We start from the raw sequence: 11601 nt of genomic DNA on the forward strand, positions 1-11601 counted from the left end.
GCAGGAGAGTTGGCTGGGCAAAGAGAAAACATTTGCAAGATAAAGGCAGATCAGGGAGTCCTTTCCCCAGGATTCTTGCTGTTTCCACAGTTTTCTAAAGATCTGTGTTCACAAGGTGATTATTACAGCCTGATCAAAAGACCTGACAGGAAACCACAAGAGCCAAAGGTGCAGACAGAGAGAGAATGTGATGACAGGGTAGGCAGATCCACCCTCCACCTCCAGCCAAAGGCACAGGCAGGCTCCGCCCCTTCCCAGGGCTCCCCACCCTGGTGTGGGAAGCCAGGCATGCTGGTGCTGGGAGTAGCTCCTCACCATAGCCTGAGGAGCTCAGCTATTTACTCATCCCATCCAAATCCACTCCCATCACTGGTGATTGTGTTCAAGCTCTTTCCCACCTCTGGGTCTCTGTTTCTTCACCTGTGCATTGAACAGGTTGAACCAGATGTCAGTTGCCGACAGTACTCTTGAGAGTCAGAACCCATCCTGTCATCCAGTCCAAGAATCTTCCCAATGATGCTGGGAGCCCTGCCTGCCCCTGGCCAGTGGGCTGAATGTGAAGGGTGATGTCAGGGCAGGCCAGCCCCCTCCTAAGATGCTGGGTTATGTGACCAGTGTGCCCTTCTCTGTCCTGGAATAGTTCTGAACTTGCATTTGCAGACCTTGTGGCTCATTTCTTGTGCCTGCAGACTTGGTAGCTCAACCCAGCCCACTAGCCAGGTTCTGGTGTCTCCCAGCTGTGATCCTAGTTATCCAGAGGATTATGGCTTGAAGCTAGACAAAGCAAAAATGAATAAACAAACAAAAAAAAAACAGCTGCAAGACTCCATCTTCAAAATAACCAGCAAAATAAGCAGGCCTGGAGACTTGGTTCAAATAGTAGAACACTAGCCATGAGCAAGCAAGCCCAACAAGTTTGAAGAGCTAAGTTGAAATAGAAAACCCACACATATTTATTTTTGTAGTTGTGCAAGTCAGGAACCCAAAAAGAGCCTTACTTTTTTCTTTTTTTCTTCCATCAGTCATGGGGCTTTAACTCTGGACCTGGGCGGGGTCCCCGAGCTCTTCAGCTCAAGACTGGTACTCTACCACTTTGAGCCACAGCACCACTTTTGGTTTTCTAATGGTTAATTGGAGGTAAGAGTCTCACAGTTTTTCGTGCCTAAGCTGGCTCTGAACCAAGATCCTCAGATCTCAGCCTCCTGAGTAGCTAGGATTACAGGGGAGAGCCACCAGCAACTGGTTGAGCCTTACTTTTTAAGTGAAGTCAAAGTGGTGTCTCCTACCGTAGGATCCTAAGGAGAATGTTTCCTACCCCACCCAGCTTCTGGAAGCTACTGTTTGGCAGATAGCCATATGAGTCCAATCACTGCTTCTGTCATCACTACCTTCTCTCAGTCTGTCTCCTACTCCCTCCTTCCTACAAAGATGTTTTGATTGTAATAGATTCACCCAGTAATGGAGAATAGTCTCCCCAACTCAAGTCCCTAACTTAACTGCATTTGTAAAGTCCCTTTTGCCATATACAATCACAGGCAGCTTTTAAGGTTAAAGCATGGGCATATTTGGAGGGAACTAGTATTCTGCTTGCCAGCTGGGCTTTGAGTGTGTGTGTGTGTGTGTGTGTGTGTGTGTGTGTGTGTGTGTGTGTTGCTGTTACAGGGCTTCAAGTTTGTTTTGGTTTTGTTTTGCCAGTCGTGGGGCTTGAACTCAGAACCTGAGCTTTCCCAGGCTAGTGTTCTACCACTTGAGTTACAGCACCACTTCTGGCTTTTTCTGTGTATGTGGTACCAAGGAATTGAACCTGGGGTTTTGTGCATGCTAGGCAAGCACTAGGCCACACTTTGGCCCTTCACCTTGTTTTAATTGTGCCAGTCCTGGGTCTTCAACTCGGTGTCTGGGTTCTGTCCTTGAACTTTTGTGCTCAAGTCTAGCACTCTACCACTTGAGCCACAGCTCCACTTCCAGCTTTTGGTGACTAATTGGAGATAAGAGTCTCATGGACTTTCCTACCCAGGTTAGGTTTGAACTGTGATCTTCAGATCTCAGATTCTTGAGTAGCTAGGATTCCAGGTATGAGCCACCAGCACCCAACTTCACTTTCTTTTTATACTGATTATTTCCTAGGAGGGCCTTTGCTTTTTGGCAGGACAGGCCTGGCCTGTGAAACTCCAGCTTGTACTTCCCTGTGTGGCTAGGGATAACAGGAGTATCCCATAGCTGGGAAACCAGGCAAGTACCACAGGACGAGCCATTGAGTGAGATGAAGTCTCATGAACTTTTATGCCTGAACTGGCCTCAAGCCATGCTCTTCCGATCTCTACCTCCCAAATAACTAGCATTATAAGGTGTGAGCCACTGCGTTCAGTTTGGCTCATGGTCTCTAAAAATGAACTTAAATTCCACATTTGCTCACTTAATCCTAAACAGACACATCTGTGAAATCCTAGAATTTTCTATTTTCCTACTAATCCATAAGAGAAATGACTATCAAGGGTAGGTTTTCATTTTGTTTTGTTTTGTTTGCACCACGCAGTCATTTTGTGTGTTCATAGTAGCATGTAGACAGATCATCTTTGGGGAAATAAGAGAGCTGAAGCTAGGTACAGATGGCTCATGTGTGCAATCCTAGCTACTTGGGAAGTTGAGATCTAAGAATCATAGTTTGAAACCAGCCAGGAGAGGAAAGTTTGTGAAACTCTTACATCCTATTAACCAGCAAAAAGCCAAAAATGGAGCTGTGGCTCAAGTGGTACAGCACCAACCTTGAGCACAAAAGCTAAGGGACAGTACCCAGGTCCAAAGTTTAAGTGCCAGTGATGGTACGGAAAAAGGAAACAGGAAGTGAGGAAGGAAGGAAGGGAGGAAAGAAGGAAGAGAGGCAAGGAGGGAGGGAGGATAGGAAAGAGGAAGGGAGGGCGGAAGGAAGGAAGGAAGGAAGGAAGGAAGGAAGGAAGGAAGGAAGGAAGGAAGGAAGGAAGGAAGCAAGCATCTTACACTTAGCATGTTCTGGAGATGATGGTAGTGGTGATTGCAGATGTGCACCACAAGGTACTTTGCCCTACATGATTTTACAGCAACAACAACAAAAAATGTTAGATGAAGCACAGGTTTCCAATCACTCAGGCCTATAATCCTAGCGACTCAGGAATCTGAGATCTGAAGATCACAAGTTGAAGCCAAGGGCAAGAAAGACTGTGTGAGACTCTTATCTCTCATTAGCTAGCAAAAAAAAAAAAAAAAGCCAGAAATGGAGCTGTAGCTCAAGTGGTAGAGCACTAGCCTCCAGTGAAAAAAGAACCCAGGCTCCTGGCTTTATAGAACAAAACTTGTAGCCCTACCCACTTCTTCTGCCTCCGGTCTCTATGCTCCTTAATCATGGCTTGAAATGACATTGCTTTTTGCTTTTTAGCTTAAATGCATCGCAAACATTGATGAGTCACCTATCTTGGTCTGTTACACTCACTGATACCCAGAACCTCTTTTCTCCTTAGAGAGTGACAGCTTTCATTTCTTGCCCTACTAGTATCTTTTCTCTGATCTATGTTCAATGGTAGTCTGTTTAATGGATTCACATCTGGAGAGCAGCCAGGCCCTGACGCAGAACTACAGAGGCTGAAAAGGGAGGTGACTTTGGCCTGTGCTCCCTGGCATTGGTCCAAGAGACAAACTGAATACTGAAACCACTTTTGAGAAGACAGAGTTCTTCCTATACATGCTGTACAATGACATAATTCTCCTTGTGTTACATAACCCTCATCGAGCTATAAAAATAGCTCTCGTTTATTGACCACTTAGTATGGGGTCAAGCCCTGTGATGCATATTGTACAAACATCCATCCGTGAACAGCTCCATGAAGAAGCTGCAGATAGAATATACAGCCTCAGCTCCTGAGTATAGGCTTATAGGCATGAACCACTAGTGCCTGGATCACAGGTTCTAGTTAGAGGATGTCAGAGATACAGAGAACCTGGAAACCATCTAACATAGGAGAAAACAGAGACAACCAGCCACCTCAAGGTGGCTCAAGGTCATTGAGCCAAGGACACAATCCAGGTCATCAACTCACAGGCCAGTCCCTATCTCCATTTTCTCTTTTCAGCTACTAGTTCTCAGGTAAGCTGTGCAGATACCCACTTGTGTTGCTGCTTTTTTCCCCTCACCATTCCTAAAGAGAGTACCACAAGGATTCTTCCATTCTTCCTTCTGACATAGAAATGTCATGGAAAGTTCTAGCAAACATCCATGAGTCTACATCCATTAATTTAGAGTTGGAAGTAATTTAACCAGAAAAGAATTCATGCTAACCTTTATCCTCCCCCTCCCACATTCCCCTCACCAAAAATGGAAGAAAGGAAGGAAGGGAGGGAGGGAGGGAGGGAGGGAGGAAGGAAGGAAGGAAGGAAGGAAGGAAGGAAGGAAGGAAGGAAGGAAGGAAGGAGATGACTAAGCAGATATTTTGTAGAAATATTATTAGGTGAGGTTGTAAACAGAACTTGTTCATGAGAAGTTTAAATGTGCATCGATAGGAAATGGGCTGAACCAACCCTCAAATGCACATATAGTTGCGCAGAGGAAGCCACCCACAGTAGATAAGGCTGGAATGATGCCTGTAATCCCAGCTACTCCACAGGCTAAGGCAGGTGCATCAAAGTCTAGGGGAAACCCCAGGGGGGAAAAAAGACCCTATCTAAAATACAAACTAAAAGCCAAAGGGCTGGGAGCATGGCTCAAGAAATTGAGCAAATCCAAGGCCCTGAGTGCCGAAAATAAGATAATGGGGACGCAAAAAAGAGAGTAAAAGGTGTTTTTTTTTTCAATTGATCAAAACTCAAAACACTTCCCTCCTATGAACTGAAGGGTGTATTTCACCAAATCAAGGAAGGGGAAGCAGGAAGCTGGTATCAATTGATACAGTGTCCAGTGCAAAAGGGGAAAGGGTTCTGGAGATGATTGCAGAGACGACTGCACCCCAATGTGAATGGTACTTTTTGGTACATATATATTTTTTGTGGGTCATGGGTCTTGAACTTGGCCTGGGCACTGTCCCTGGGCTTTTCAGCTCAAGACTACCACCTTACCCTTGAGCCAAGCCCCATTTCCTGTTTTCTAGAGGTTAATTAGAAACAAGAGTCTCTGGTCCCTTTGTGCCCTGGCTGGCTTTGAACCTTGATCCTCAGATCTCAGCCCTCTGAGTAGCTAGGATGACAGGTGTGAGCCACCACACCCCGCTTAGTACATATATTTTGCAACAGTAAGATGGAGTGCAGGGTACTGGTGGCTCATGCCTGTAATCCAAGCTACACAGGGGAACTGAGGATTGCAGTTTGAAGCCAACCTAGGCAGAAACATCTGTGAGACTCTTATTTCCAATTAGCTAGAAAAATGAAGCCAGAAAAAGGATATATGGTTCAAGTGGTGGAGTGTTAGCCTTGAGTGAAAAAGCCAGGCAAGGGCATGAAGCTCTGGATTCAAACCTACTGCTGGCACACACTCATAATGCACACACACACACACACACACACACACAAGATGATAAAAATAAAAATTAAACAGTGGGAGAGGATTCATAGAAAAGAAGGGAAATTCTAAAATGATGTTCAGAGTGTCCCAGGACACCATACCAGCGGGCCTAGATAGCCACCATTCCTGACCAGAGTGATGATATGAGGCTTCAGAAAGGAAGTCTGAAAGGAAGAGGGAGGAGAGAGTGAAGGAGGGAGGGAAAGTAAGAAATGACTAATGTATCTGATCATATTGACAGGAATTTAAGTAGCTCCTTTGAGAAAGAATCAGCAATACATGCATAAAAGTCAAACAAATGGTCGGGAATGTGGCCTAATGGTAGAGTGGTTACCTAGCATGCACAAAGCCCTGAGTTCCAGTCCTCAGTATCACATATACAGAAAAAGCCAGAAGTGGTGCTGTGGCTCAAGTGGTAGAGCGCTAGCCTTGAGAAAGCTCAAGGACAGTTCAAGCCCCAGGACTGGCAAAAAAAAAAAAAAAAAAAAAAGCAAGAAAATGAAAACCAAGGCAACTATCAAATCCAGGAGAAAAATAAATAGACAAAGAGGAAACATCAGCATCTTTATCATGGCCATCACCATCTACCTAGCTCAGATAATAAGTTATAGCCATGACATGTATATATACCATAACCACGCATATTAATTAACTAGACTTGATGGAATAACAGAAGGATGTGGAGCAATAATATGGGCAGGGAAAGAACAAGAAATCAATAGATTTCTAACACAGATAAAGAAGCAACCTTATAGACACTTTGTCTGGAAATAAAATCAACTAAAATAATCCACACTATTTGCCTCCATTTGAAAATGGAGGGGCAGGACAGGTAGTTGCTACTTTTCACTGTAAGTTTTGTATTGCTTTAATAAAATTAAAAGTTAGCTAGGCGCTGGTGGCTCACACCTGTGATCCTAGCTGCTGAGGAGGCTGAGATCTGAGGATCATGGTTCAAAGCCAGCCCTGGGCAGGAAAGCCCATGGGACCCATATTTCCAATTAGGCACTTAAAAAAAAAGTCAAAAAATAGAGCTAATAGCTCAAGTGGAAGAGCACTAGCCTTGAGCACAAAATCTCAGGGACAGCACCCAGACCTTAAGTTCAAGCTCCAGGACCAGCACACACACTGAAAAATTTTTTGTTGTTGTTTAAACATCTAAAAATCATATATCAATGTCCATCTTCATAGACTTGCGTAGAGATTTTTATCTATACCAGATTATTTTAATCTTATCAACTATCATAGTACCTGGGGGGAATATACCTAGTTCCATTCAGAAAATGAAATTAAAATAAGCTCAATGTGACAGGGTACAGAACACCTTCACAATCATTATTCTGCTTCCATACCACAAAAATGAAACCAAAGAGAACTGTTTTGCCATTTGGAGAAGTTAGCAACTGGCCCATAAGCAGTTTAGCAATTTCATCAGGGAGGCAGGCAAGTCTTGGTCACTGGCCCCTCCATCATCTGGATAGAGTTTCAGAGTAGCACCTGGTCTCTATCTCCATCAGCTCCAGATAAACCTGCCTGAACCTCAGAAGCCTCCCCATCCCCAATCCCCCCTCTTTCTCCCACCTCCCACCCCTGTGGAGCCAAGAGCAATGAAACCTGCTCAGCCCAGGAAATAGAAAGCCAGAGCAAGGTGAGGGTCTGGGAGATGAAGCAGACATTGGTGGCTCACACCTGGAATCTTAGTAATCTGAAGACTGCAGTTCAAAGCCAGCCTAGGCAGACACATCAGAGACTCTTATTTCCAATTAACCAGCCAAAGGCCAGAAGTAGAGCTATGGTTCAAGTGATAGCATACCCGCTTCAAGCAAAAAAGCAAAGGGAGAGTGGTAGGCAGAGGTCTTGAGCTCAAGCCCCAGTACTAACACACACACACACACACACACACACACACACACACACACACACACACACGTGCGCACGCATGAATCTGGGACACACAGTGTGTGCCAATCGGGAAACCATTAAAGCAAACACTTAGTGTTACCTGCCCCAGGATACAGTGACTATCATGAACTGAGTTCAGCCTTTGAAAGCCCCCACCTTGTAGCCAGACAGGGTCCTCCGACACCAGGAGCACCGCTGCTCCCTGCCCCAGAGCTTGTCCTGCCAACCCTCCTCTCCCCCCTGGGCCCAGCCCCCGCTCCCACCCTCCCCCACTCTCCCATCCCCAGCTGTCTCAAGTCACCTGATTCAGAATCCTCAGCAGACCTGGTCTGGCACAGTATCCTGGGCCCCCACCAACCCAGTAAGCACAAGTCAACAGGAAGAGTGATCATCAGTGGCTGAGAAAAGAGACACAAGGACCGGAAGTGGCTGGTGCCAGCAAGGCTGAGCTGCTATCTGGAGGTGAGGCAACTTTGCTCATGGAGTTGTGCAAGATGTCAGAGTTTGGGAACAGGAAAAGGAGATGCCAGGTCCAGGTCCCCTGCCAGTCCTTCAGATCTCCTATTGCCTGGTTGGGGATCCCAGGAGCAAACATCTGCCCTCTTCCACTCCTTCACTTCCTGCTTCCGCTCCTGTATTTGGGGGTTAGAGTTAAAGGGCAAAGCTGACAAGTTAATGTAGAAGAGGAAGTGAGGGTCATTGTGGTCAGCTCCATGCAGACCCAAGTCAAAACCACACAAGCTGGTATGTGAGAACAAATCAGGTTGAGCACTTGCCTAGCGTGTGTATGTAAGAGAGAGAGGGGGGGGAGGAATAGAGAAGGAAGAGAAAGAAGAGGGGTAGAAAGAAGAAAGAGAAGAGGAAGAGGAGGAGAGGAGGAGAATGAGACAAAGCCAGATAACTGACCTGCTGTCACTGTTATTTTTTTGGGGGGGGGGATTGGGAAGCAGTCGTGGGACTTGAGCTCGTGGCCCTTGAGCTCCCTATCCCTGGCCTCCTTTGCTCAGGGCCAGCACTCTACCACTTTGAGCCACAGGGTCACTTCTGCTTCTCTGGTGGTTAACTGGAGATCAGAGTCTTGCAGACTTCCCTGCACAAGCTGTCTTTGAACTTCAGTCCTCAGAGATCAGCCTCGTGAGTGGCTAGGATTACAAGCAGTGCTCGATATTATTATTTTTGACCGTACTGGGATATGAATTTAGGGCTACCTAATGACAGTAGTAGTAGGGTATGAATTTAGGGCTACTTCTTAGTCTCCACCTTCTCCCTTCCCACCCTCCCCCACCTCCCACTGACTTAGTTTATCAACAGGATTTTATACTTTTGACCAGGCCCGCTTAAGACCTTGATTGACTACCTTTACCTCCCAAGTAGCTGGAATTATAGGCATGCCCCACCATGCCAGGCTTCAGCTTGCCACTTTTAGTGGTGAGAATTCTAGCAAAACATTCTGCTCCTGAGTTTCATTTTCTCATGTATAAAATGGAGATGCACCCCAGTACCACAAAAAAATAAAGAATAAAATGCAATGAAGATACTACCAGTACTTACCTCATGGTGTTGTTCAGGGCTTACATGGAATAATGTGAGGAATGGACATGACGCAAGTCTCTGCAAGTCCCTTTCACAGGGCCTCTTTCTGCCTTTCCAGAATATGGCCATTCCTTGTATCTTTCTCTGATCAGACAAGCTCTGAAAGCCCAGTGCTGGTATTCTCACAAGTAATCCTAGCTACTCAGGAAGCTAAGACCTGGAAGACTGTGATTCAAAGCCAGCCCAGGCAATAAAGTCCATGAGACTCTATCTTTAATTCACCACCACCACCACTAACAACAACAACAACAAACAAAAGTAAAGGTATAGATCAAGAGGTAGAGCACTAGCCTAGACAATCAAGAATGAGAAGCCTAACCAAGCATCCATCACAACCATAATCCTAGTTACTCTGCAGGCCGAGACCTGAGAATTGCAGTTCAAAGCCATCTCTGACATGAAAGTCCATGGGACTCTTTTCTCCAATAAATTATCAAGTAATCTGGAAGTACAGCTGTGGCTCAAGTGGTAGAGTGCTAGCCTTGAGCAAAAGAAGCACAAGGATAGTGCCTAGACCCTGAGTTTGAGCCCCAGTACCTGCAAGAGAGAGAGAGAGAGAGAGAGAGACAAAGGATTTGAATTTCAAACACAGGCCAAGAAGGAGGAGGAGGAGACAAATATAAAAGTAAGTGGCTCATTGCATCTCCCAGCCAGCAGCGCGCTGGGAGTTAGTCTGTAAGTATTTATGGATGGTAGAGTTACTCTGAAAACACCACCCCATTTAATGCTGTCTTGGAATAACTGGAACCCCAGTGCGACAAGATTAAACAAAGGCAGATAGATTTAGGAGTTTATTGGAGGCCTTACTGATGGAAGTGTGGCCCTGGCGGCAGCAAGACCAGTTAGATCCCCGTAATTTGGGTGAGAAAGAAAAGCATCCTTACAAATTATTACAAGTGACTTCATCAGGCTGGAACGTATCTGGTTTATAGGAAGATAAATCAAAGTGTGAGGTGTAGCCCTGGAGCTAAGGCCCACTTGTAAACCCTCACATGTGACTTCAGTGGTTCTATTTATGGTTTACTGGGGAAGCCATACAGGAAAATTCAGCTCAAGAAGCCAATCCTGGAGCAATGACAACCCAAGATGGCTGCAATGAACATCAAGGCAAACAAATCCTTACAAAACAAAACAAAACCCAGGAGGAAAACACAATGCTGATAGCTCAGGCTTGAAATCCTAGTTACTTAGGGGACTGAGATCTGAGGATCATGGTTCGAAGCCAGCTGGGACAGAACATTCCATGAGACTGTTCTGTCCAATTAACCAGCACAAAGCTGAATGTGAAGGTGTGGCTCAAGTGGTAGAACATCAGCCTTCAGCCTTGAAGGGACAGCACCCAGGCTCTAAGGGCAAGGCTCACGACAACCACACACACACAAAGGCAAAGCAAAACAAAACAGAACCCCACACTGGACTCCTAATCTTGAGAAGTGCACTTCAGGAGGAAGCATGGAGTCAAGAAGTTAGGACAAGGAAGCTTGCCCGGCTTGGCTTAGCCTCTCCTGTTCTGTGTACTGCTGCAAGAGCCTCATTCACAGCCATGGAACGGCTTCCCTGCGCCCCCTGCTGGTCATAGGAGCAGCTTCTGTTCAGGCATCTGCTAGCTCGGATAGCTGCGGTGGATCCCTTTGGCTCTTTTTTTGGGACTGATTTATTTCTGCTCCCTTGAACATTCAGCACTCAGTTTTCCCGTCAGCTACAAGTTCAGATAACTCCCTATTCTCTAAATGAGCATGATGCACCACCGCGTGTTTGCTTCGCCTTTGACTTTCTCCATTCAGGCGCCTTTCTGGGAACATTTCACAAAGACATTTTCCTGTTTCTCTTTACTTAGAACCATCTAAAATCAAAAATTTAGGAAAGCATCCAGGGCCAGGTTTGGTGGCTCATGCCTGTAATCCCAACTACTTATGGCTCAAGGTCAGTCTGAGGAGAGGGAAGCTAGAAGACTGTCTTAACTAAAAAGCTGGGTGCAGTCATACAAGTCTTTGATCCACATGTCTTTATGGGAGGTAGAATTAGATGAATCATAAGCCAGGGCTAGCCAAAAGTGCAAGGACCTATCTGAAGACTACAAAGCTGTGGCATTCACCCACCCAAAAAAGAATCCAAACTGAAAATTAGATAAAAGACATAGGTTATTTTATATTAGGAGAAACACAAATAAAAGCCACTGTGTGGGGGGGGGGTCCTAGGGCTTGAACTGGGCACTGTTTCTGAGCTTTTTTTGCTCAAGGCTAGCACTCTACCACTTGACCCACAGCTCAAACATTTTGGTGGTAATGGGAACTAAGGGTCTTATAGAATTTCCTGCTGGGGAGATTTGCAATAGAGCAAAACCTTGATACAAAAGGCCATATAGTATGACGCTAAATGAAAGGATCTCTAGGATATAGAAACATAAGCCATATAATGAATGATTGTTGTTCTTAAGGTACTATGTTATCTCTCATCTCTTTTGCTGTCCCTTGGTTATCTCATATTGTTACACTATCTCACTTTGTTACCTGATATATCGGATATATTTGTATCTGGTTATTTGAAATAGGATAGGGAAGGGGGGAAAACAAGATGAGGGA

The 11601-nt window shown here is 45.4% G+C and overlaps 1 protein-coding gene across 1 annotated transcript in view; it reads right to left on the reverse strand.

The window, feature by feature from the left end:
• Ndel1 (nudE neurodevelopment protein 1 like 1) overlaps window positions 1-7745 on the reverse strand; it is a 55540-nt gene extending 47795 nt beyond the window's left edge. The window contains exon 1 of the mRNA XM_090349588.1: window positions 7728-7745. The gene's annotated coding sequence lies outside the window, so the exon portion shown is untranslated. The remainder of the gene's footprint in view (window positions 1-7727) is intronic.
• Between the last annotated feature and the right edge of the window lie 3856 nt (window positions 7746-11601).

This window comes from Megascapheus bottae, chromosome 17 (assembly GCF_031878675.1).
Source record: "Megascapheus bottae isolate mThoBot1 chromosome 17, mThoBot2.hap1, whole genome shotgun sequence".
NCBI lineage: Eukaryota > Metazoa > Chordata > Mammalia > Rodentia > Geomyidae > Megascapheus > Megascapheus bottae.